The sequence below is a fragment of the Prionailurus viverrinus genome, chromosome B3 (assembly GCF_022837055.1).
Source record: "Prionailurus viverrinus isolate Anna chromosome B3, UM_Priviv_1.0, whole genome shotgun sequence".
Classification (NCBI taxonomy): Eukaryota; Metazoa; Chordata; class Mammalia; order Carnivora; family Felidae; genus Prionailurus; species Prionailurus viverrinus.
This window is the reverse complement of record NC_062566.1, coordinates 130,125,802-130,147,329: the sequence shown is the minus strand read 5'-3', so window position 1 is coordinate 130,147,329 and position 21,528 is coordinate 130,125,802. Positions and strand designations below refer to the sequence as shown.

General features: G+C 45.8%; 1 long non-coding RNA gene across 2 annotated transcripts in view; it reads right to left on the bottom strand.

The window, feature by feature from the left end:
- LOC125168767 (uncharacterized) overlaps positions 1-17,773 on the bottom strand; it is a 28,083-nt gene extending 10,310 nt beyond the window's left edge. For both annotated transcript variants that reach the window (XR_007153288.1, XR_007153289.1), the window contains exons 1-3: positions 17,607-17,773; positions 17,387-17,499; positions 1,105-1,186 (exon numbers count right to left, since the gene is read on the bottom strand). This is a non-coding gene — a long non-coding RNA (uncharacterized LOC125168767). The remainder of the gene's footprint in view (positions 1-1,104; positions 1,187-17,386; positions 17,500-17,606) is intronic.
- Between the last annotated feature and the right edge of the window lie 3,755 nt (positions 17,774-21,528).

The window sequence follows — 21,528 nt, the reverse complement described above, 5'->3', positions numbered from 1 at the left end:
TGTTGGCCACCGAACCCCACGGATGATTACATGATCAACAAGCATGGGCCCTGTCCCTGCTCTTGAGAGCGTCCAGGCTGCGTTCTAGGAAACGATGTCTTTCTGGCAAAAGGGCAGGCCTGGCCAGGTGGGATGCTAGAGCTGGCTCATACAAGCTTGTAGGAGCTGATGGTTAACTTTTCAGGGATTTTGTGAGCTGGTGGTTAAACACAGCCATTATTTCAAGTTAAGTTGTATAAACTGACAATTAACTAAATAAAAGACAGAGGTACACCCTCAAAGCTCATCACAAAGATGATGGAAACACACTCAAAGTTGATGTGCACTCAAAAGTCTTCATTTCCCAACCGTTTTTCGGATGTTTTGCCATGGTCCTGAGGTAATTTGCATCTGTATGGTAGAAATGTTACCTAACGGCGTCCTGCCGGGCACTTCCCAACTCTGCTTCAGCCTCAGGTACTGTAGCTCAGGTATGGTGTTAGTATTTACATCCCAGAAATCATCAAATGTTACGAACTAGGGCGTGGTTGTTTTTTCTTCCCTGAAGAGCTGGTTGTTAACCCTGTAGTAGCACACCGCTGCATAAAAGTGACATAGTATAAGGTAGAGGAACCAAATGAGGAACGAAGAACATTCGGAGGGAGTGGCTCCAATCGGTCCTTGAATGCTAAGTGGAGAGAGATGGGGTGAGGGGTAATGGTGGGTAAATCTGCCTACTCACCTGTCTTGAGGGGATTGTCAACATTGTCTTTGGAGGGAAAGATGAGGCTATTTGTTTCAATAATCGGTATTGAGATTTAACTCACATACATGGCCTATTTAAAGGGCACAACTCAATGACTTCTTAATATATTCACAGAGTTGTGCAACCATCACCACAATTACCTTTAGAGCATTTTCATCACCCTGAAAAGAAACTCTGGTACCTATTAGGGGACACTCCCCATTTCCCCCCAAGTCCCTTCCCCGCCCAGAATTTTAGGCAACCACTAATCTACTTTCTGCCTTTATAGATTTATAGTGTTGTTGTTTTTCTTTTTAAGCTGAGTTAATCTTGGAGAGTGTTTCGTGGGTTGCATGCCCCTGTGCCAGTCAGTAATTTACCTGATTTTCCCAGTGTGAGCTTGATAAAATGGCCTCTTGACTGTCGCTGACTCACCCCCTCATAGTGGGCCAACTGGTTTCCCTGGGAGGGAGCGAGGAGGAAAAATTCATACAGGTGAGCTGAGTTGTCATTAGAGATAGCTTCAGGCTGGAGGTAACAAGCTGCGATCTTGATAGTTGAGGAATTCAAAGAAGCAAGCCAGGGTGCTACTCACGTTGGGTGTGACCTGATGTAACTGTACACCCAAAACATTCTAAGGGCTGACAAGCCTCTCTGGAGAACTGTGCTGTGGTCAGTCTCCAGACATTTCTAAGAAAGCCCAAAGCCTGTACAGCTGTACAAACTGTTCTATCACTGACTTGGTGGCCCCAGGAGGAGTGGAAAGAGGGTCTTACTTCCTACTGCCAACAATGCATCACTCCACTGGTTCAGGTGGCCACTTGTGCAGTATAACTTGAGGGCATGACGAAGACTTCACCTATCTTAAAATAAATGCCCATCTCCAGCCTACAACAGTGCCTGAAATCCCTGTCATTCCTCTGAGTTGCACCATCATCCCCAGAGGCTACAAGAAAGGTTCCTGTGATGTGGGCTGGGGTCAGGTGGTTCAAGCCAGCAAGATGTTACATTGGGGAGCAGGGGCTGGATCCTGTGTGCAGTGGGACGTTGAGATGTGAGGTGTGGATTGAAGTGGTGAGGAGTAGTGACCATTCTAGATTATAAAGATAAGAGGGTATATTTTGGGGAAAGATGGGTCCACATGAGAAAGTGAGGAGAGTAGAATAGGCCAGTGGAGAGTACCATTGAAGAGATGTAGAAAGAAAAGGTCCCTACATTTAAGGAAAAAATGGGGCGTTCGTTCCATCCCATCTAGTTCCTTCAGCCACCATTTTCCCTCTGTTATTTGCACAGTCTTCGTCCTCTCCTCCCATCCATATGACAAATAATTGCAAGTATTTATTTTTTGCCTTTGATCTCCTGCTGTTGCCACATATCTGAACTGAATAAAACATCTCTTTTGAAATTCACAAAAGAAATTGATTGAACTGTGCTTTTTTAAATATATATATTTTTAAAGAGTCTGGATTCCATTAGGAAAAAACACTCCCTTGGAAGAAAAAAAGAACATGGAGTGCATCACATATTCACTTTCCTTCATGCGCAAGGATGTAGCGGTGAGCACGCTCTTGCTGGCCACTTGCCTTGTTGTGGCGGGAGGTGAGATAAACAAGTATAAGCTGGAAGTATGTCTGTACTCTGTGAGGATCTTGAGAACCAGCACCCCCCCCCCCCCCCCCCGCCCTGACCCTCCTGTGCCCTCCAGGGGACAGCATTTCCCAGCCAGGACTCTTCTTGGAGGTTCTTTGGGCAGTGACTGATTAATTTCTTAGCAATCATCATTGTTTTTATGATCTCCAAGTGATCCCACCTGTGTCTATAGGCTCCCAAAGTGTTCTTTCTGAATGGTCACCCCGTCTCTGGGACCCTGTCTCCACGCGGGCTACTGTTGCTATTTTTGTTTGTTTTGTTGTTGTTGCTGTAAATTGTGGTAAATGCCCATAACATAATATTTGCCATTTTTATTTGTTTTGAATTTTTTTCATGTTTATTTTTGAGAGAGAGAGAGAGAGGGCAAGAGGTGGAGGGGCAGAGAGAGAGGGAGACACAGAATCCAAAGCAGGCTCCAGGCTTTGAGCTGTCAGTGCAGCGCCCATCGTGGGGCTCGAACCCATGAACTGTGGGATCATGACCTGAGCCAAAGTCGGACGCTTAACCGACTAGGCCACCGAGGTGCCCCCAAATTTACCACTTTTAAAGTGAACACTTCAGTGGCATTAAGTGTATACACAGTGTTGTGCAACCACTAGCACTATCTACTTCCAGAATATTTCATCACTGCAAACGGAAACCTCATATCTATTAGGCAGTTCTTCACAGTTCCCCACCCCCTCACAGCTCTTGGCAACCACTAATCTGCTTTCTCTCTCTATGGATTTACCTATTCTGAACATTCCATGTAAATAGAGTCATAGAATGTGGGGCCTTTTGTGTCCGGCTTCCTTCATTTAGCAAAACACCTCAAAGTTTGTCCACGTTGCAGTGTGAACCAGCCCCTTGTTCCTTTTTTATGGCTAAATAATATTCTATTGAATGGATAGACCACACTTTGCATACCTGTCATTGCTGTTCTGTATCTCATCTACCCACATGCAAAGCTTGGGCCCTTCCTCCATTTCCACAATGACCTCCACTCACAGTTTGCTCCTGGGAATAATGATACTTCATAGAATTCTATGACGGGTAAGTCATACATAACAAATAAAATGACCTGGGGTGCCTGGGTGGCTCAGTCGGTTGAGTGTCTGACTTTGGCTCAGGTCATGATCTCACAGCTTGTGAGTTCGATCCCCACGTCGGGCTCTGTGCTGACAGCTCAGAGCTTGGAGTCTGCTTCAGAGTCTGTGTCCCTCTCTTGCTCTGCCCTTCCCCTGCTCATGCTCTCTCTCTCTCTCTCTCTCTCAAGAATAAGAAAAACATTTAAAAAAATGACCCAAAGCATCCAACAATTAGTGCTCAACAATAAATTATTAATGCTATCATTATGAATCTATGAATTCTTCCTAACCCCTTTTTCTGTAGTATCCATCCATGTATTTTACAAAATGTCTTCTTTAAACGTTTATTAATTTATTTTGGGGGGTGTGTGTGGAGAGAAAGAGAGAATCCAAAGTAGGTTCCGTGTTGTTAGCACAGAGCCCAACGCAGGGCTTGATCCCACGAACCGTGGGATTATGACCTAAGGTGAAACCATGAGTCGGATACTTAACTGACTCAGTGACTGGGAGCCCCTGTTTTATAACATATCTTAAAAGCAATCAGGGTTTGACAGCAGAGAGAGAAGGTGCACGGATTAGGTACTTATAAGCATGGTGTTGAATGCATCCCCCAGAGGTTCCCAATCTGTAGGCCACGGAGTCATAGGGTCTCTCTGCTACCCAGTTACAGCAGAGAATTCCTGAACCGTGTCTGCAGCAAACATTCTCCACTGCTGAGTGGCCACTCTTACTCTGCTGCATGGCATGACTGTTTCTCAAATGTGTTAGTCGCTGTTGGGATGAATAAATGATAAGTCATCCAAAGCATTTGTCATCATGTGCCCCCTCAGTCCAGCAAAACTCACAATACCATTCATCTCGGGTGGAGGTCCTCCTGACTTTGAAAAGGTCAGAAGCTACCAGCGCACAACAAAACCAAATGGAACCAAGGCATTTCCTCTTAGTCTGAATATCAAACCACTAACAAGAGTTGATTGAACATCTACTGCGAGTTCGGTACTATCCCAAGCAGCACGGTGGGGGAGTGGGAGTATGAATAAGCAGAAGGTAGTTTCTGTCCTGCACACTTTGAAACTGAGAAGACTAGATCCAGGGGGCAGTGCAATAGTGGAGAATGTCTGCACAAGACTGTAGGGAAGAAAAAATACATTTTCCTCTACCCTTCCAGGATCTTGGCGGATATACCCCCTGCAATGAAAGAGAAATTAACCGAAAAAAAAATTAAATTTGTGTGTACTGGGGTCCCAAAGATATGAGACTCAAAGAAGTGACCAAAGTGGGCAGCTTTCATACTTTTTAGACAAAGAAACAATACCTTTGTGGAGAGTTGACAGGACAAACAAGTATGGGTTTGGGGGTAGAATATGAATGAAGAAGTAACAGGTTTGTTTATACGGCCTTCTCAGCCCTGAATTCCTTCTCTCTGGTGATAAGGATGCCTTCTACACTCCAGGTGCAGAGAGAGTACCTTTGCATGAGGGGTTTATTTTCTGCTTTCAGGGGGACAGAGAAAGTTCAGAGTGTCCTTACACTGGCTGTTTCCTAAGTAACTTTAATTCAAAATAATCAATATGCTGGAATGGCACACCTTGGGGCAGCCTGCCCTGAACCCCATCAAGATCAGCTGTTAAATTAGCCAGAGGGATACTAAATAAACTCAACGGGGGCTGATATCCTCAGGAAAGGATTCAAGGAAGCATCTGGCTTAAAGGACAGGGGAAGCTTAAAAGGGGCAGGGGGTTCCAAGCAGGTAGAGACGGGAATGAACAAGAAAGTGAGGATATGGGAGGATGGGTATTGGCTTGCCTAGAGTCCAGGGTCTGATTTGGGAGACATGGTCAATTCCTATGATGAGGAGGTCAGAGGACAGAGCACCAGAGTTGCAAGGGTGACTGATGGGCAACCAAAATCCCTGAAGTTTTAGTGCTGTAGATGGCTGAACCAAAGGTGTGTCCCAGGCAACTCAGTCTGGATGGAGCAGGAGAGCCGGGGGCCAGGGATGGGTTCAGGGGACTCAGGGACATTTATTCCAGGCTGCAGTTATATCACAAAGACTCCACCAGGGATGAAACAGGAGTCTGTACCCATAGTGTCTCTTTCTCTCTCTCTTTTTAATGTTTGATTGTTTGTTTGTTTGTTTGTTTGTTTGTTTGTTTAGAGTGGGACAGAGGCAGAAAAGGAGAGAGAGAATCCCAAGCAGGCTCTAAGCTGTCAGTGTAAAGCCCGATGCGGGGCTTGGTTTCATGAACCAAGAGATCATAACCTGAGCTGAAATCAAGAATCAGATGTCTAACTGACTGAGCCACCAGGTCATAGTGGTCCTCATAGTGGTCTCTTATGACAGGAACTGAATGTGTTTGCCCTGTGTACCAACCATCTTCTGCCCTAGACATGCAAATTTGAATTGCCCAGACAGGCTATGGACTTTTGCTTAGCTGCCAGAACTTTTTGCATTATTTCAAGGTTTGGGGAAAGACCTATGCCCTCTGGGAATGGATAAATGGACTGGAAATTTGCTAAGCTGGTTTTATAGATATCTTCCCATACTTGACACTCCTTAGAACAATAGCCCTTCACATGGCAAAGTCCACACTGGCCACACCTTTCACCCACTCTTGTTGAGCGCAAAGGTGGACGGCTAAGAGGGAGGGTTGTTTAGAGAAGCCAGAGTACTTGGCAGATTTACACCTGAGGATGCAGCCTCTGGGGCTAACCCTTGATAGTCCTTGACAGCTCACCCTAAGTGACCTTGGAGGATGGGGCCTTCACCACCCTCAGCGTGTACATTTCCTTGGATTCTGGCCAGAACAGCATAGAGCAGACAGCCTGGCTCCACGAGAAGCCATGGGCACCTCCCCCTTCCTACTTGTCCTGAGAGCTGACCTGTGTGATTCCTCAAATGGCACCAGGTTGGGGGGGCTGGGGCACTGGATCATGCACTCCATGGCCATCAATGGACTCTCTTTCTTAACACCGGCAATCTCCTGCCAGTGGCTCCTAATTTCCTAACTAGGTTGCCCCCCTCCTCCCCCAGAACCTAGGCAGGAGACACTACCCAACCCTCAGGAACATCTTGTCGTCCTCAGCTCGAATGAGGAGTGATGCTCATGGTCAAAGTAACCTGGGAGGTGAAGTTTTAAAAAAACACACAGGCAGGTGGCAGCTCAGGAGGCAGCGACATCTGAGACAGGAGAGCGGAGCATGTGGGGACAGTATCCCTGCCATTCAACAGCCTACCTTCCCCTCTTCTTTTGTGGGTTGAGAAAAGTGGGGTACATGGATAGTAAATGATCCTTCCTAAGATCCACCTCTGGGGCCGGGACCCGTCTAGTTCCTAATCTGTGGAGGTCTCCCCACAAGAACCCCACGCAGTTTGGAACGCCGGGAACAAGGTGCTTTCCTCTCTGCGCTGTAGTGGAAGTGTGGCCAGGCAGTGGGGAGGGAGGAAAGGCTACGTGGGCACACAGTTCTGCAGCTGCCGACTCCATCATACCTACCGGATCAGGCAGCCCCTCCATCTTCTCGGGCCCGCCCACTACACCTCAATGCTGGACGGACTGATTTCCCCCATCATCATATTAGTGGGTTAAAGGGAGCGTCCGCCTGGGACTGCCCCAGGTGACATCCGTTGTCCCAGGGTAATTATTACTAGTGGCGTCTTTCATTTTTAAAGTGTTCTGGGTTGGACAGTACATTCCTTGGTCGTCCTAGTTATGAGGGACAGGCTTACATAAAGCACACAAGGTAGCTTAAGCAAAGTGACATTCTGTGGTCACGTCCGCGTGACAGTCGGATACAGTGGGAACCAGGGACTTGCACCCCACGTGACCCCTCGCTGTCTGTCCTGCTTTTCCCTGAGGCTTCCGTTGCCTTTTCTCTCTGCATTACTGTCCTTGTCTTCGTGACAAGAGCTGCCACCAGCTCCTGAGTTGCACATTTGACAGCTTCCATCATCAAAGGGACACCAACGTTCTCAGGTGCAAGTGTGAAACTGTCCCAAGGCAGGGACTTATGGCCACATTGTGGGCAGGCGGGCCAGGAGGCTTCAGAATGTTGTAACTCTCCGGGAAACCAGAGACAGAATGGAGGAAGAGGCAGTTTTTAGAGGAGAGAAGGTGTAGAATAGACAATCCCTTCAGTGTCCAACACAGACCACTTCAAGTAGTTATTAATGATCCCCGTGGCGTGCATCTGATCACTTGTCTGTCATTTATGTACCAGAGAGGAGGCATATTCCTTCTCAGTCCCCCAGAGCGATGTCATTTGATCTGGAGCAGGAGGGGGAGGGGCTTCCTTGCTCAAGGGAGGGATTCTTGGGGAAAGATGCTGGTTACCAGAATGCATGTGGCTCTAGTTTGGAAGTCCCCTGCCCCTGAGGCTGTGCCTGTGTGTGTGTGTGTGTGTGTGTGTGTGTGTGTGTGTGTGTGTCTGTCTCCACAGGACCTGAGGCACTGGGGTTGAAGTCCATTGTGTCATGTAGCATCCCTCATTGAGCGCGACTCAATGGAAAGGAGGCCTCTTCCCTTCCTCTCTCCCTGACTACAGGCCACATCTCTGCCCCGGATGAGCTCTGTCCCAGGTCTCCGTGTGTCAGCAGAGGCACTGCGGCAACAGTAGCAACAATAACAGTGTAGAACACAACCCCCCAGGGGGCTCCTCAGCTTTTCTGATTTTCTCTCCAAGAGGCAGAGTCACTAGGATGCCCTCGTGGACCGAGGAAGGCCCTGGGATTGTGGGATTTATCGAGGTACTCCCAAGAGGGGGGAAAGGCATTCTCCAAACAATAGCGTGGGGGCTCAGAAGCACATTTAAACTGTCATTTTATTGGGGCACCTGGCTGGCTCAGTTGGTAGAGCCCGTGACTCTTGATCTCAGGGTCTTGAGTTCAAGCCTCATGGTGGGTGTGCAGCTTACTTTAAAAGAAGAAAAAAAAAAGAGTGCAAACTCTCAATGTATTAAGTAACCCCTGGAGAGGTGAAGCTGAGAGTCGTGCTTCGAATTGTTACTTATTTCATTTTTCATGTATCTTTGACTGTAAATTCTTGAGGGCAGGGCCTCTGTTTTCCACATTGTGGTAACCCCAGAGCTGGGAACAGCATTTGGCACGTACACTGAATTCTCAGTAATTTCAGTAATTACTTGCAGTTCCCAATGGGGCCCTGTTCTGCCTGGCTTCCGGCTTGCCTTCTCTGCCTGGAACATCTTCTTCTGACCCTTTGCCTGCCTAACCCCTCCTTGTCCTGGGAGACCCCGTTCAAGTGTCCCCTCTCCAGGACGCCTCCTCCAATTCCCAGGCTGGGCTAGCGGCTCCTGCCTAGGGCTGTCTCAAGGTCCAGACCATTCCGCACTATTGTGGCCGGTTGTGGGTCTGTCTCTCCTACTTCTGGAGGGCAACACAATTCCTGGCACATGGTTGGTGACCAATAAATCTTTTCTGAATGGACAAGATGATTTTGCAAGCAATGTTTGATTCTAGGCACAAATCAGAGGAATAAGACAATGGCCCAGTCTCTTGAACTTCTTTGAGGATTGACTTTCTCAATCTGTGACAAAGAGACCAGGTGACAAGATCCGTGTATGTCAACATTGTAGCAAATTGCTAGATTCTGTCTGTGACTCTGACTTTCCAAGGTGGTTCCTGTGAACTGCACCTGCTTTGGACCCTGGGATCAGTCCTGTCCTTAGTCAGGGGGAATTGAAGGAAGCATAGGTTCTTTCTTTATTTAAAAATGCTGGGCCACCTGGGTGGCTCAGTCGGTTGAGCGTCTGACTTTGGCTCAGATCATGATGTCGCAGTTCGTGGGTTCGAGCTCAGTACAGAGACTGCTCCGGATCCTCTGTCCCCCTCTCTCAGCCTCTCCCCTGCTTGCCCTCTCCCAAAAAATAACTAACTTTGAAAAATGCTTACTGAGTGTTATGGACAGAATGTTTGCACAAGTTCCCCTGTCCCACCTCTCATTCATACATTGAAAATGGGGCTTTGGGGAAGTAATTAGATTTAGATGAGTTCATGTGGGTAGAACCCTGGGCTGATGGGATTAGTGTCCTTATAAGAGACACCAGAGGGGTGCCTGGGTGGCTCAGTCAGGTGAATGCCTGACTTCAGCTCAGGTCATGGTCTTGTGGTTCATGGGTTTGAGCCCTACATCAGGCTTACTGCTGTCAGCACACAGCCTGCTTCCTATTCTACATCTCCCTTTCTCTCTGCCCCTCTCCTGTTCATGCTCTCTCTGTCTCTCTTTCTCTCAAAAATAAATAAAACATTAAAAAAAAAAGAGATACCAGAGAGCCTGTTCTCTTTCTCTCTTTCTCTACCATGTGGGGCACAGCAAGAAGGTGGACCCCACAAGCCAGGAAAAGAGTTCTCACCAAACCTGAACATGCTGGCTCCCTGATCTCAGACTTCCAGCCTCTAGAACTATGAGAAAATCATATTCTGTTGTCAAAGCCACTCAGTCCACGGTATTTTGTTATGGTACCCTGGGCTGGCTAAGTAAGATACTGAGTGACGGGGAATCTGAACAAGTACAAAATAATTACCCGTCAGAGCTGTGGACACAGTGCTCTGAAGCTTAGGGAGTGGGCAGTCCACTTGGCTGAGGAAGAAGAAAAATATGTGGGCAGACATCACAGAAAAGCCCTTTGAACTGGCCCATGAACAGAAGCAAGGGTTTCCTAAGCACGGATCGGGAGGGAAGACCTGCCTGGGTGAGGGCAGGGTGAAGGGGTGAGATTTCCCAACCTATCTAGGAGGCAGGGCAATTGACTGCTCCCTTAGTTTTAAAAACCACACCCCAGCCTCCTTGAGAAGCACAAAATTGCAGGCCCTTCCCTAACATTTGATACAGAAAATTAAATACTGTGAGTATAGAACAAAGCAAAGCTACGGGGAGGAAGCACAGCTTTGTTTTCAATCTGCACGTCCACATCCTCAATCTCACCACCAGCTTCAGTGCATCCGCCTGGTAAGGCCCCCCTCTGCGCTGGACAGCACAAGTTTGTACGGGGTCGCAGCAAAGGCAAAGCTTGTACACGGGGAAACACGGGGAGCCCTTGGTGGCAGGGTGGGACAGCAACTGTGGCAGACAGAGCAGGGAGGACCACTGCCATTGTTTTTAGGGCTGAACATTAGTGCTGGGGGTTAGGGAGGGAGGAGAGGAAGAGAGGGACTCGAGATGGGTGACGGGGGAGAGAACTGTTAAAGCGTGGAGCTGAGTGGATGGGGGGCAAGCAGGAGCTCAGGCCCTTGGTCCAGGCAGCACCCCTCCCTCATCCGACAGTATGTACCACTAGGGCTGCTGTAGCCAGAGACGGTGCTAAGCACTGTGCATGCAGCAAAGGCCCGCAAAAGCAATCCTCCTATTTGCATGGAACTTGTGTTTGAGAGGGGGGAAGATGGGCAGCCAACAAATGAATAAATGCATGAGCAAGATCATCTAGTTAGTGGTCGAGGCTGGGAAGACAATACAGGGGGGTGAAGAGACGGGGGTGGGACAGGGTGGAAGGAAGCTTGGGGGTCATGGAAACCACTCTAAGCTGAGACAGCTGAGCTGAGTCCTGAGCAATGCGTTAGCAGTGAGCTATGGGAAGTCTGGAGGCAGAGCATCTAGAGCTCTAAGACAGGAACACATATTTCTTACATACTAAAAAAAAAATTTTTGAAGAGTAAACATTGCTGGTATGCCCGTTCTTAAGTTGACATGGAAGCAAGGAGACATCTCCATTCCCCAGGAAGGAGCTTCAAGGAGCATATTCTCCCTTCTCCTTCTGTTCTTGCTTGCCCACAGTCGGACATATGGAGACCCACTCTTTTCTGGGTCTTTCTCACTTTGTTCTATAAGAGTGAGGCAGACCACAACCCTCAGTGTGATAGAGGTGTAAATGTGCTTAGAGCAGGCTCGCAAACAAGACTCCTCTATGCTGTTCTCCATATGCAGATTTAGGGTTGAAAGTGGGGGTGGGGCACATGATGCCTGCCCTCTTTCAGAATGAAAGATGCCCACCTAGAGCTCCAACAAAGTTAACCAAAGCCATTGTTGGGGATGATGGAGTCTACACCGAGCCTGAGCTTCACTGGGATCCTTAAGTCCTCCTTACACTCGTTTTCAACACTGAAGGCAGGAAGGGTGGTTAATTGTCACCCTCCAACCTCTAGGAGCTGGCCTCAATCTTACAGAATACCAGAGTTCCACACTGAGGGCTGGGAAATGTTGAATTACAGGAGTCACAACCTCAATAAGTCAAATGTAGGCCATATGCTCACAAGATTTGCTGGTCTCCCTGGCACTGAGACCTAAGAAACCTTTCCCTTGGTGAAGGGTGTGATGAGGTGCGCTTGGTTCTCAACAGTGTCCCTGAAGTGACCACAATAACAAGTTCCATGTGGCTGTTTGTTAGAAGGTCCCTAAATCAAGGCCAAAAGCCTGAGTAAAAGCAAACCGATTTGGTCAGAATGGTAGGTGGGAACATCACATGGGCCACACCTGGGTCGTGTACCTCTTTCACGGGAAGAGGGTTGCCTGTCTCACACTTTATCTTGGAATCCCTCCCAAATATGAAAGGGTTTTTGCATGCTGGTGGTCCAACTGACAAACACCCTTCACATGTTCTTTTGAGCACAATTTCCCTCATTTCTGCTTTTCCAGATGCTGCTCAGCTGTGGTAGGTTGAATAATGGCCCCCAAAGATGTCCACAGTGATTGCTGTAACCTGTGAAAACATCATTCCCTCACATACAGGGGACTTTGAAGATGAGATTAAGCTAGGGATCTTGAGATGGGGAGATTTTCCCAGATTTTCGAGGCAGGTCCTATGTAATCACAGGGTCCCTATAAGAAGGAGGCAGGAGGGTCAGGGAGAAGAGAGGAGATTCAACAGTGGGAATAAAGGTTGGATAGATAGTCTTTGAAGACACAGGAAGGGTTCATGGGCCAAGGAATGCAGATTCTGGAATCTGAAAGAGCATGTAAAATCAGATTTTCAGAATCTGGGAAGGACAAGGAAACGGATTCACCCTTAGAGCCTCCAGAAGGAACACAGCTTTGCCAACATCTTGATTTTAGCCCATAAGACCCAGACTTCTGACTTCTGGGACTGTAATAAATGTGTGTCGTTTCAAGCCACAAAATATGTGGCAATGTATTACAACAGAGAGGAACCTAACACACCAGCTAAAATCCTCCAACCTTTGGAAAGGTTCTGTAGGCCCAGACCTGAGGTCTTCAAGGACTGTGCTAGTTTATGAATGCCTATTACTTGCTATTTAGGCATTCAAAAGTTAATACCATGCTGCTGTGGGATGGGCCTCCTGTTTTCATCTTGGGCATGTCCCTTGGGTTAGTTGACACGGCATTTCTAGAACACAGAGCAGGGCTTTACCTATTTTGGTGAGTGAAAAATAAACTATTTTTTCCCTGGGCTTCTTTGCATTTCTCGAGAGAACAAACACTGCACGAAGCACACATAAGGTACTCCTATATTTGTTGATCATTTTCCTGAAGTTTAAAGCATTTTCCCCAGGACCCCTCTTTTGGCACTGGTTTCACACTTATAGTTGAAGGCCTTTTTTTTTTTTTAAGTTTATTTATTTATTTTGAGAGAGAGACAGTGTGAGTGGAAGAGGGGTAGAGAGAGAGGAGGGAGAGAATCCTAAGCAGGTTCCGCCCCACCAGCACAGGGCCCGATGCAGGACTCAAACCCATGAAGCCATGAGATCATAACCTAAGCTGAAACCAAGAGTCGTATGCTTAACTGAGTCACCCAGGCGCCCCTATAGTTGAAGACCTTTTGTATGAGTTTGGGACTGGTTGAATAAAATGGGGGAAACCATTAAAAATGGCAACACCTTCTCTATAAACATTTATAAACGTGTAATCATTCACCAAATTTTGATGGAGGACCAACGATTTGGTGTGTGCACTAATAGGAGTTCCTGCTAGTCACACTTGCCTAAATAACATACAAACCTCATCTGTTATTTCCAGGTTGGGTCTCTATAAAATGGCATGAGTTTCCTCAAAAAGTTAAACATAGAATCACATACTTCTAGGTATATAAAAGAGTTGAAAGCAGGGACTGAGACATCTGTACGCCAATGTGCATAAGAGCATTGTTCACAACAGTCAAAAGGTGTAAACAACACAAATGTTTACCAACAGATAAATGGATAAACAAAATGTGTGATAGTGGCAATGGAGCACCACTCAGCTATAAAAGCAAAACGAACATTTGTTGGATGGTCCTTGAAAACATCATGTGAAGTGAGATATGCCAGTCACAGAAGGAAGAATATCATATGATTCCACTTGTATGATAAGTGCCTGGAAGAGACAAATTCATAAAGGCAGAGAGTGGAGTAGAGGTTACCACAGGCTGGAGGAGGGGATCACAGGGGATTATTGTAGGATGAGTACAGAGTTTGTGTTGGGGTTAATGAAATGTTTTGGGCGGGGGTAGATAGTGGTGATGGCTATTATAACATGGTGAATGGATTTAAGCCACTGAACAGCACACTTACAAATGGTTAAAATGGTAAATATTATGTTTTATATATTTTACCACAAATTTTAAAAGTTATAAAAACAGGGGCGCCCGGTGGCTCATTCGGTTGAGCGTCTGATTTCAGCTCTCACGGTTCCTGGGTTCAAGCCCCACACTGGGATCTGTGCTGATAGCTCAGGACCTGGAGTCTGCTTGGATTCTGTGTCTCCCTCTCTCTCTACCTCTACCCCACTTGCTCTCTCTCTCTCTGTCTCTCAAAAATAAACATTAAAAGAATTTTTAAAAAGTCATAAAAAACATTCAAATCTCTTCTCTGAAGTTATTCTAGTGTAGTAATATGAAATACAAGCATCCCCCCCTTTTTTTTTGCAGAAGACTCTTTACCACATGGTTGTTTCTAATTATAAAATATTCTAAAGACCTTATAGTTTACTAGCAGGTGATTTGTTAGGAAATCAATATGTGTCCAAAGTATGGACAGGCCTTAGAAGTCATGTTTACGAAGAGATTTTGCTGACACGAAGGAATGCTTATAATATAATGTTAAGATTAAAAAAAAGCAGAGTAGGGGTGCCTGGGTGGCTCTGTTGGTTCGGCGTCAGACTCTTGTTTTCGGCCAGGTCATGATCTCAGGATTTGTGAGATCAAGCCCTGCATTGGGCTCTGCTCTGGCAAGGTAGAGCCTGTTTGGGATTCTGTCTCCCTTTCTCTCTGCCCTTCCTCCACTCACACATACACTGTCTCTCTCTCTCTCTCTCAAAATAAATAAATAAACATTAAAATTTTTTTTTTTAAAAAGGCAGAGTATACTATTGTGCTTAGTATGATTTCCAGGTATGTTCAAAATAAAAAACCCCAGGGCATCTGGCTGACTCAGTCAGTGGAGCATGTGACTCTTGATCTCAGGGTTGTGAGTTCCAGCCCTACTTTGGGGGTAGAGATCACTTAAAAAAAAAATCTTAAAAAAAAAATTACAAACCTATATTAGAAAAATATTAGAGAAAGTACTCTAAAACATAACACAGGTTGCCCCTACATGATTGGAAAGAAGGTTACTTCCCCCCATCTCTTAATTACTTCCCTGTACTCTCCGGTTTTTCTCAGAGAGCCTGTATTACTTTAAAGACCAGAAACCAAAACCCAAAAATGTCCCAAGCCCCAAAACTTCAGTGTGGCATAGTCCTTGCTTATTTGGGCGTCTGCCACATCCTCCCTGGTACAAGACTCTCTGTCTTCTTTTCTAACAACTGCTACTTTAATCCTAGTTGTTGAGGTCAATCTAGTGTTTTCCAAAAGAGGCATAGGCTTGTCCACAGAGACGCATACATATCTGTCAGTGAATGGATGGGTGAAAAGACAGAGAAAGAAAAGGACTCCAAGGAGGAGACCCGCTGCGGGCGGGGAGGGGGTGGGGGTGGGGGGAGGAAAGCGTTTCATTCTCCCCCACTGTAACCTCACCATGAAAAATTAGGTTCTAAAACCACAAGTTTCTGTTTTCAGTATAAAAGCCTACGACCAAGTCCCTTGAAAGTAAATGTAAGGTCAAGGTTATTAAATTCAGTTTTGAGTTCAATTGTTCACTAGCATACCATCCAAAGTAACTTTTACGGACATTGATATTGCCTTTAAAAATAATCAAAACAAAATAGTTTTTTAAGGCCCACCAATGCTTATTGCACCACAAAGACTCTATCGGCAGGGTCTGTATTGCAGGAGGTTATTAAAAAGAAATTTATATATTTTTGTTCTGTTTACTCTGCCATCAGTGATTCCCCAGCTCTGCGTGGTTGCCATGGCCCCAGGGCTTGGCATATGATGCCCTCCCCACATGTAGCCTCACTACGCTGGGCGTTTGCTGTCCGCAGAACTTCCTGGGCTGCGCCGTGCCTTTTTGTTTTTGTTCTTCTGCTCTGTCTGCCTGGAATGCCTTCTCCAGCCCTTGCCCGTGCCCACACGTCTTTCGGTACTTAACCCTAGTATGGCCATCCCTGTGAAGTTTCCCCTCCCCCTCCTAGTGGGCTTGAAGCCCTTGCCCCTTCCCCCCCTCCTGATTAGTCCCTCTGCAACCTGCCTCTGTGCCCTGATAAGTTACCTGGGGTCTGCTCTGTGGACACCCCAGGGGTGATGAGACAGATCACTTGAGCATGCCCAGAAGAAAAGTTTAGGACTTTTGTTATCATCCCATTGTTTTAAATTCTGGTTTGTCGTGCGCGAATGATGATAGAATGTTTATACCATTATTAATAACCCTTATTTAGCACTTATATACCGTGTTTCAGGGACTGTTCTAAGCAAGTTACATATATTCACTAATTTGATTCTCAAAACAATCCAATAAAATAGATACTATTTTTATCCCCATTTTTCAGGGGAGGAAACTGAAGCATAAGGCTAGGAAATTTGTCCAGTCATAAAGCTAGTAAGTGGTAGGTCTGGGATTTGAACTCAGGCAATTTGACTGGATAGCTCTAACTGTATTCATAGCCCTGACTATGCTGCTTGTATACATTAGTAATGTAGTATATTACTACATATTATACATATTTTTTAATTTTTATTTTATTATTTTTTTAAATATGAAATTTATTGCCAAATTGGTTTCCATACAACACCCAGTGCTCATCCCAAAAGGTGCCCTCCTCAATACCCATCACCCACTCTCCCCTCCCTCCCACTCCCCCATCAACCCTCAGTTTGTTCTCAGTTTTTTAGAGTCTCTTATGTTTTGGCTCCCTCCCTCTCTAACCTTTTTTTTTTCCTTCCCCTCCCCCATGGTCTTCTGTTAAGTTTCTCAAGATCCACATAAGAGTAAAAACATATGGTATCTGTCTTTCTCTGTATGACTTATTTCACTTAGCATCACGCTCTCCAGTTTCATCCATGTTGCTACGAAAGGCCATATTTCATTCTTTCTCATTGCCACATAGTATTCCATTGCATATTATACATATTAAGTAATATGCATGTAAAGGATGTGCACGCCCAAACTTTTTCTTGGTGAGAGTATACAACAAAAATAATTATATCCCATAACTTTCTTCAATCATTGGTTATGCCAGGGGTGGGTGACATTTTTCTGTCAAGGGCCAGATAGTAAATAGTTTAGGCTTTGTAGGCCAAGAGGCAAAATCAAGAAAATTATATAGAGAATCATATAACAAATTTTCACAAATTTTTATTGAGGTCAAAATATAATAATAATTGAATATTTTATCATAACAGACTACTAATGAGAAGAATGGAATTCTTTCCCATAGGATAATATTTCACCTATGACATTGGGGCTCAAAGTTGGTATTCCCTGTCATCAGATCTGTAAAAACCACTCTTAACTTGTGGCCCCCAAATAGACAGCAGATTCCGCCTGAAGGCCATAGTTTGCCAATCCCCTGTGCCACTATTGCCCAAATTAGTGCAAACTTCTCCGCAATACAGGCCCAAGTACCTTTCCAGCTTTGATTGTTGCTGTTCCTCTGATGATTTTTTTTTTTTTTCCATCCAACTGGATTACTGGTATTCCTCGGACATTCTCTGATTTCTCCTGAAAGTGCTCATGGTCTAGTAGAACAAGCAGAAGTCAAGAAGATCTGGGTTCAAATCTGGATTGTCACTTTACAGCTCTACACCTTTGAGCAAGTGATTTGGCCTCTTTGTGCCTCACTTACCCCATCTGTATGTAACATGGTTTCTAAGCCTCAACATGTTGCGGGCAGAGACGGGAGTCACCAGTTTTCCTGGTATTCATCCCCACCTTCTCATTTAGGGCTTCTTGGTCCCTGTCGAAGCCTCCCTCATGACTGCTAGGGGTCCCACTCCTAGAAGCCCATGCCTGCTGGGCACCACCATTGTCCAGCCAGGCACCATGGACCCTGCTGGTGCCCTGGGTTCAGACCCCACCTGTGATATCAGAGTGGTTTTCTCAGTCATCTGGGATGACTTGGGGAGGCGGTTGCCTTGTCCTGTCTACAGTCCACTAAGAGGGGTGCTAGAGCAATCTACTTATGGCCCAATGTTTAAGAGTTTCTGGTAATATAATCCTTCCATGTCAGCCCCCACGCTACAGAATTCAAAAAGATCACTAGAGCCCGAACCAGGAGAAGCCTCAAAGGCCCCGCCTGGAGACTAACTTTAGAACCGCCCTGCTTCTCCAATGACCCTGACATTCTTATCAGAGAAATTTCCTAGTGCCTGGCTGGGCTGCTTTTTCTCCTGGGATGTTCACTCTGGAAGGCTTAATGGCTCCTCTGAAAACAGTTCTCTGTTGAGCTTATCCCACTCATTCACTTGGACTTGAAGTAACATCCCCCCAACTATCACATGTCCCAGGGTCAAGAATAAAAGCAATGATTTAATTGCAACTTGCTTTTGCATTAAATAACAGCTTAGAATAAGCATACAGAGCTCGGCTTCTGCTGATACACACTGCTGAGTTCCTCTTCGTTCTTTTGTTCCCTGTCCTGGTGACCTGGCTCATCTCACTGCAGATGACATGGCCAATGAGGGCAGTGTCCCCATATGCAGCCTTCTCAGAAAATATACACTAATGGCTTCTGGGGGATTTCCCAGATGCAAGTGTGCACAGAGTATACAGGGTCTGTAGTGTTCATTTCCCCTGAACGCTCCAGATGTGTCTGCCTGGTGTGAACAGCGTCACCTCTGACAGCTGCAGACCTCACCTGTCCGTAGGCTGCAGACGCTTGTCCACACTGCACAGCTGTGCTGCGTTATTTCAAGTCATGATTCTGTCTGCTCTCAGCTGGCCTGTGCTGGGCAGAAGTGGATGTTCTCAGCCTGCCTTGGTCCAGTCCAACAGAACCACATCTGTGTTGTTAACCATTCCCTCATAGGAACCAGTGTGCAAATATATTTTTAATAGCTTCCTGATCCTTCATCATCAAAATATGTTTTATTTAACCATTCTCTTACTGTTAAGCAAACATGTCATTTTCAAATTGTTTGCTTTTGTAGAGATTGCTTCAGTGAACATATCGTACATGAACCTTCGTGTCATTCAATATGAAAGGTACACAATAATGATGAAACTGAATGACAAAGCAGACACTGTTTGAGTCTTGGCCATAATCTCCCAACCAAAAGAAAGTTAGAAGTGCCTGCTCTTCTTCTGGTAGCTGAGTTGTCTTAGAACTGAGTGTGGCCATGACACCACAATTCTCTGTCAGTTTCCCAAAAGACTGCAAGTCGTAAAAGGGATTCTTTGGGAGGAGACCAGCACATAAACGGAGTTCTTAAAAACTTAAGAAGGATGCATGTGTTCCAGAAATGCTCTTCGTAGGTCATCATTGGATACAGGAGTCAGCATATTCCAAGGACTTCTGATGAGAGGCTCACTTTCTTTTCTAATGTATTTTGTTATTTCAGGTGTCTGATTATTTAAATAAGTTTAATTAAATAAAATAAACTGCAGCCCATTTCATCAGACAGGATGACATCAACCTCAAAATGACTGGAAATTTCATCACAGAGTAACCTTGGGATATTTCTGAGGTTTGTTTCCTGCCCCCACGTTGTACCATCCAAATGCATTCTTAATTTCTCCAACAGAGGCGATAGTTTGTTTGCAATCACAATACCACCACTTTGCACATTATCTCATTTGATTCTCGGAACAATACTCTCAAGTACAAACAGCTATTTTTATTATCTCAGTTTATTAGAGGCAAGAAGCTCAGGCTCAATGATATTTAAATGGTTTCTGGTCCATTTCCCAGTTTCCAGGCAGGCCTCTGGCTAAAAATGGCCCCTGTCACCAAAGTATGCAAACCTAGCAGATCAGCTATTCAAGCACGGGTTCACTCATGGGGGTTCTGGTCTTAGTCCCCGCCCCCCCGCCCCGCCCTTTGATACCTGAATATAGTATTCATGAGTCCTTCATATGTGCTGTTGGCTCTGTCATCCAAAAGGAAGAAGATTTTTTTGAGCCCAAATGACTTAAGAGAAGAAAAGGAGAGAGACCAGCTGGTTTAGGATCTAAGAGAGGCAGTAGAGTTGTGAATGTTACAAGAATTAGGAAATGATCACCAGATCCACTCTAGAAAGTGTCTGGCTCAAAGAAGACACACTGCCTGGTTTGTTTAAAACAGGCTTCTGGGATAGGCAGGGGGTAGGGGTGGGGGGGTGGAGGGGGTCCTGTGATGGCTTTTACTTTTGTTCCCTCTACAAATCTCATTTCAGGTTTTCTATCCCACAAGCAATGTCTAGAGGCAGCAAACTAGTTGCTGCAGCTGGCCTACAGTCACAGTTGAACTTGAATTATTTGCCAACCTTTAAAATCATTACTTAATATTACTTAATAATCTGGATTTTGGGAGCACCTGGGTGGCTCAGTTAAGAGTCCAACTCTCGGTTTTGGCTCAGGTCATGATCTCGTGATTTGTGGGATGGACCCCTGCCTCAGGCTCTGTGCTGACAGCATGGAGCCTGCTTGGGATTCTCTGTCTCCCTCTCTCTCTGCCCTCCACCACTCACGTGCACGCTCTCTCTCTCAAAATAAATAAATAAACTTTAAAAATAATAATAATTTAGATTTTGATGTTTCTTGAAAAATCACAAGACTGGGCTGTGGTTGGCCAGCATTCCTGCATGGCAGCAGCTGACAAGTGACTGACTGCCACTTTCAATGAGGTATGTGTATTGCCACCACCATCCCCCCCACGTACCCCCCTACGCCCAGTGGCTGCTTCATTTTACCTCTCTGGCCTATGTAAATATTTAAGTCTGAAATTTGTGAAGGAAAGAATATGATCCTAAGGCATATAAGCACTGAATAGTGAACAAATCTATGATATCTGTTGAAAAAGAGGCCCAAATTTCTCACCCTTCTTTATCAGTCCTTAAACATGTAGTTCCTAGAATGCTATGGTTAGTGGCAGGCACCTCAGCTTTGGAATCAGAGAGTGGGTTTGAGCCCTAGCTCCAGCATTCATGAGCTTTGTGATGTCAGGGGGGGGAAATAAAAGTCATGGTTTAGATAGGATGGTTCCCCAAGTGGTATACAAGAATCCAAGGAATGGCAGGGGACCACTCTTTGGGGTACACATGGAGGAACAGGAGGCTGAGCTTCCTAGCTGAATCTCAGAGAAGGCCAGGATGTGAAAACATCAAATGCCACAGAGGATGTGAGACACAGGGCTGGAGACAAGAGAATTAATTGAAAGTCTGAATATGGAACAGTTGGGCCTTCCTATCTCACCCCCATCCCTAAAGCAAGGTCTCTATCACCCAGGAAAGGTACTATCAGATTCCACTCTTTTTTTTAATGTTTATTTTATTTTTGAGAGAGAGAGAGAGAGTGAGCGAGAGCGCACGTGTGAGCGGGGGAGGGGGAGGGGCAGAGAGAGAGGGAGACACAGAATCTGAAGCAGGCTCCAGGCTCCGAGCTGTCAGCACAGAGCCTGACATGGGGCTTGAACTAATGACCCTGAGATAAAGACCTGAGCTGATATCCAGTTGGACACTTAACTGACTGAGCCACCTAGGGGCCCCCAGATTCCACTCTTAAAAAAAAAAATTCAGTACCTCTGGAGGGAGAAAGTCAGCACATTGTAGGACTGCTGGGCATTTACATGA